This window comes from Dicentrarchus labrax, unplaced genomic scaffold (assembly GCF_905237075.1).
Source record: "Dicentrarchus labrax unplaced genomic scaffold, dlabrax2021, whole genome shotgun sequence".
NCBI lineage: Eukaryota > Metazoa > Chordata > Actinopteri > Moronidae > Dicentrarchus > Dicentrarchus labrax.
Window position 1 is genome coordinate 23520713 of NW_026136703.1, and position 5949 is coordinate 23526661.

Sequence of the window (5949 nt, forward strand, 5' to 3'; positions counted from 1 at the left end):
GGGCTCACAAGTTACTGGAAACGGAACCTTGTAGAAGGAGGTTGAAAAAACAAACAAAAACGGAACTGAAGTTTTTTTTTTTTTTTTTTTTTTAAAGAATAGTTCTTAATAAAAAAAAATAATTTTAATTCCAAACTAGATTTACTGGGAGATCCAGAGAGCTGCTGTGTTGAACTGATTAATCGATGGCTCAATCAATTAGTCGATTGACAGAAAAATCAAATTATGATAATCAACAGAAACCTGCCCCCAGCTTCAGGAAATTGCTGCTTTTATATCGTTTTATACTGAGTTAACATAAGATAGACTTTATTGATCCCACGCTGGGTAGATTCACGTGCCACAGCAGCTCCAGATACAACTCAACAAATATTAAAAAAATAGAAAAAAACACAAGATATAATAAAAAAATAGAAAGAATAGGAGTTGTATGTACGCTATATACAGTTTTTATACAGTGATTTATATGGAAGATTGCACAGGTTACAGCAGGAGGTAGTGGCATGGTGTAAAAATAAATAATTGCACAGAATAATATATATATTTATTTATTTATCTAAATATGTATATGAACTGCATAGTACTAATAATGCAAGTAGCTTATTAAATAGTGCAAAAAAAGTGACAAAACAGTTCTACATTAATATATTATTAGGCTGTCGTGATAAACTGATACTGGCAAAATCATAATATTTAAAATTAAATATTGATATATATAAATAATCCAGCACCTCTTAAAGGACCAGTGAGTAGGATTTGGTTTGATTTGATGGCATTTGGCCACCATGCAACGATCTGAATACAGATCCAAGGTTGTAGGAGAAACTAGGCAAAAGGCCCTTGGTTTGACCTTTCTGGGCTACGGTAGAGACATGGAGGTTCAACATGGTGGAAGGTGACCTGTCGTATCTGTAAATGTAAAAGGCTCATTCTAAGGTATCAAAAACACAATTATTCTTATTTTTAGGTGATTATACACTAATAAAAACAGACTTAAGAATATTATATTCCATTTCTGCCGATAGATCCTCCTCAATGTTACACACTGGACCTTTAACACCGGTTGCCAGGGTTACCGTTGAGTTTAATTCATTTGCCAAAAAAGAGGCAAAACACTCAATAAAAGTTAAAGATTAAAGAAGAATTTTGCTGACAGCCTTTATTTATTTACTTCACATTTTCTATATTGTGATAATATTGTTAACATGAATTCTTTCGGCCTCGATAATCATATAGTAAAAATCTGATATCTCATCTTGGACTTTAAGGCAAACTGCAACGACAAATGCTTTCACAGCTTTCTGACAATTCACAGACAAAACAATTTGTCCACAATGGAAATAATGGTCATTTGCACCTGTATTGATGTGGCTGTAGAACATTTACATACCTCACAGTAAACACTTTCCTCCAATGAGCAGAATTTACATATTAGACAGTAAGTAGGAAAATGAGGGGACTGCGTTGTTCTCTCCAGTTTCAGCCTGTTCCCTCTGTAACAGTGCTGACATGGGACAGGAACCACACTGTCTCTATTTGGTGGACAGCGTTCACTGTGGGAAGTCAGTGCGGGATAACGTCCATGTTGCAGACACGCAACCCGTCATAGCAGGAAATATACAGGTGAAAGACATTTTATTAACAATGTCTCAGTTCCATATAGCTTCCCAGTAAGCCATGACAGTGAGCCACCATGCACATTATCAGGAGCCTGGAAGGAGATCAACTAAATGGAGCACAGTGGTTTTTAATGTGATCATTCACACCTGTACTTTTAGGTCTGTTGCTCAGGGTTCCTGTGAGGGTTGTAGGATCTAGGGGGGGTAACATGAAGCTCAGCTCTGTGTTGTGAGGTGAAAATAATCACCTGGTGACTGTATACCTGAGAGAACACTTGTTTTACATCATTCCTATTACTTAAATTAAATTAATTGTCTAATCTTCCAGGTTTGGTGTGGATTTAATCAGCTGGTTTGTTTTTGGCTCAAGCCCAATCTATCTTCCCCCTAAAAAATTAAAATCTGTCGTTAGGTTTCTGAAATACATCATTAATAGGAAGGCAGATTAAACTAATTATCAAGGGCGAAAACAAAAAACCTTCATGGCAGAGGTAATAAGCATCACTAGCACAGATAATTACTGATAATTATACCGATCTGACTCAAAGGGGGTTATGTGTGGTAGCTTTAGAGAGAAGAAATACACTACTGAAAAGACTGAAGGTGGCGAAATGCGTCAGTGATGTGTAGAAGGGAAGATTCAGGAAGAGATAAACATTCAACTTGCAATTTCACAGCCCTGAAACCCAATTATAAAGTGGAAAACACGTAATTTTAAGAGCACGTTAACATCTGGTGTTAAAAACACGACATCCAAACGCATTTACACTCGGTGCTGATTATGTTTTCTTCTTTCCTGCAATTTGTGATCAGTAATTGAATTCAGTACATGAAGAGGATCCATAAATCACTGCAGAAATCTCCATTAGTGCATTTATCTCTTATTGACTCCTTAAAATATAACTAAAATATGCCCGTATGGTCATATTAGTCTCCCTGTAATCAATACAGATCATAACCACAAACTCTTCTGTACATGTCTGTCAGTACAAACAGGACAGAATAAAGGAGCAGTATCAAAAAGTTTGCTGCAAGAGGCTTTACAATCTACAATTCATGATATGATTTACTCACATTTCGCTTGAACAAAATCAAACAAATAATGACTAAATCTACGATATATATATATATATATTATATTTTCTTTATCAATTTAATCTCATCATCATATCATTCATACATTTCCTGTTAATTAAACATCTTGACACAATTTCTGACCTTATTACTTTCTGTTATTTATTTCCTTTACTTTTAATAATGTGTATGTTTATACATGTGGATGTATAGATGTGTATGTATATGCGAATACGTATATACAACATGATCAGTAACATCTATACTGCTACTACAAACCATATTGTTTATATATGAACTGTATTTTAAGACCTTAAGGACTTATGAAGTACACAGTAAACAACCGGACTTGTTAAGATGGAGACTGCGGTTGTTATTTTCTTGTGTTTTCATGAATGTGAACCACACTTAACATCTGACTGACAAAATCTGTGTACTTTTACTATATATATAAAAAAATCTAAATAATGGGTATATTATCCAGATGTTAATTCAACTCGTGAATGTGGTCTTACAATTGACATTTTACAAGTTGCTTTTGTATGTTTTATATTACCACCGTGTGTTACACACTGCACAGTTAGAACACAAACAAAAACAATGATTCACGTGGAGGTCTGTTATTCACTCAAGGCTGAATATGCTGTGTTTATGATGCCTGCCTTTACAAAACAACGATTAAAAAGAAAGACACAAGGTGCTTGTACACTGTTGAAGACATCAAGAGCAGTCTACACAAATATAAAGCTAAAGGTACAAACAGCGTCATACATGGAGAGAGCTATTTTTAATGCACTCTGTTTTAAATACAAACGTTTATTGTTTTATACAATAAAACAATAGCTTCATTCTCTGATACTACCAGTTAAACTCTACTAACTGAGGCCCTGCACATTCACAGTTTGCCCAGATTACATTCTGCTGCACACATCTCCATTCACAAGAACCCCACACTAAATGAGTAAAAACTAGAATATTTCCCTTCTTGTTTCCCTTGTTTTGAAGAATTTTGTAAAGATTTGTGTGTTTTTAAAAAAGGCAAGAAACATAAGTGCATTAGAAAGACATGGCACGATTCTAGACAGTGTTTGAAATACATTGATTTGTGGTGGAAACTGGTGCAATATGTACTCAATCATAGGCTGAAGGGGTTTGATAAAACAGAGGTTTACCTTGAACTGCGGCTGCTGAACATGAGGCATCGTGTCAATGTTTTACTGACATCTCGTTGCAGAAGCGGGAAGTTGTTGGCAGAAGAACAGTTACCTCTCGCTGTCATTACATTAAAAAGACGCCTTATAAGTGACTCAGATCCAATTTCTTCACATGGAGTCTGATCTCCTTAATTCTGATTTGGACCACTTTCATATATTCAGACACTTTTATGTCACTCTAGATCAACTGTCACTTCAGACCTGTGACCTGTTCACACTGTAATCTGATACGAGCCACATTTAACAACTAATATAAACCACTAAAACAGGAAGAAAATCTGAGCCATAAATCAAAATTGAGCCCTACGTAGCCTCAGAGTCTGTATTGTCACTACTGTATAAAGTTAATATGGGTTTTGATGAGTAAAAACAGATTCTCACTGCCCGTATGTTACAGTTAATTCTGATTTATTTGCTGATGAGCATTTGTATTGTGTATTAAGATGCACTGTGATGTAGATTTTGCATCTGTTCACGCAGCTGTGATTAAGATAATGATGATGTTAATGATGCCACTTGTCTTAATATGGTTTTATCTCTGAATGCTTAAAGACAGTCGGAGATCGTACTGTTATTTCTGTCTGCTCTCTTATGTTGAAGGGTAACTAGTGTATTTTTAAACCCAGACCCGGAGATGTTTTTGTGTCTAAGTGACTAATGGGGAAAACAATTTTTCCACTGAGTACCGGCTGCAGTGTAATCCTTATGGGCAACTGTGCACCGACGAGGTCTGTCCAGTACTGTTTTTAGTCTTTCACAGGCTCAGATTGTTATTATATGTTATGTTATTACAGAGATAGAGCTTTTCTGTGAAAGAGTCCTTTTTTATTCCACCAGAAAGAACAGATATATCGCTGTGTTCAAAGACACCACTGACAAAAACATTTTACCTCGTAACACTCGACAGAAACAGAATGAATCAGAGAGGCTGCCGGGAGAAACAGTGCATATAGGACCAGATATTTATTACATCCAACTCATCTAACATCTCACTAATCAGGGTTGTGAGATAATTAATGGTAAAGGAAAGAAAAAAACAAAGTTCGGCTAAGAAATTTTTAGTTTTCCCTGGAATAATTATACCTCCATCTACCTTTAACAGTTATTCAAATTAAACTATCTTAACGTTTACAGGGGAAATCTCTCTTTGCTGCTAACAACTCGACACGGGGCCCCGACTAGACACTGCTTTCATTAGGGGCCCCGAGCCTTGTCTTCAGATTTGAATAAAAGAAACTGAAAAGTAACATGTAACTATATCTGGTATATAAATGTAGTGGAGTAAGAAGGGACCCCCACTAGGGGTCGCCAAAGATTCACGGAGGGGATGCAAAGCCTTCTTGATTTTAAGGGATGTGAAGATCAATAAATAAAGTTGTTATTTTTAAAGATAATTATTTAAGATCTAAACCTTTGAAGACTTGAACACAAGCTATATTCACACAAACAGACTCGACTCGCTTCAAATAAGTACGCAGTTAAAACAACCGAAGATCTAACAGAACAGGGAGGATAAAACACTCAATCTGTCAAAAATAAATAAGTCTGTATGATTGTGTAAAATGTAAAGAAATAATAATACAGACAGAATCGTGTAAAAAGTTCCTTAAAATATCTGAAAAACTCATCAAATAATCTACTCAGAATCAGTTGTTGTTATAGTCGTACATTGTGTATAATATAAAAATATGAGAGATAACTCTAATAATTTAAAAGCAAAAAGGTTGGAATTAAAAGTAGAAAGTAGAAATACAAGTTCAACCAGCATTAATTATTTGTTTATTTATTTAAACATTTAAAAAAAAATAAAAAATAAACGCAGAACAAATATCCAAAACAACTTCCGACTTTACACTTACACAACAAACACACACATTATCCACTTACATGTGTTCTGTGTCAAATTAAAAGCACAATAAAGCAGCAGATATAAAAAAAAAAAAAAAAAAAAAAGGCAGAAATCATTAGAGGAGGAATCCCAGGCATATGGCTGGCTGTTGTCGGCTCCCCTCCCTCCCTCCCTCCCCTCCCCCTCCCCTCCC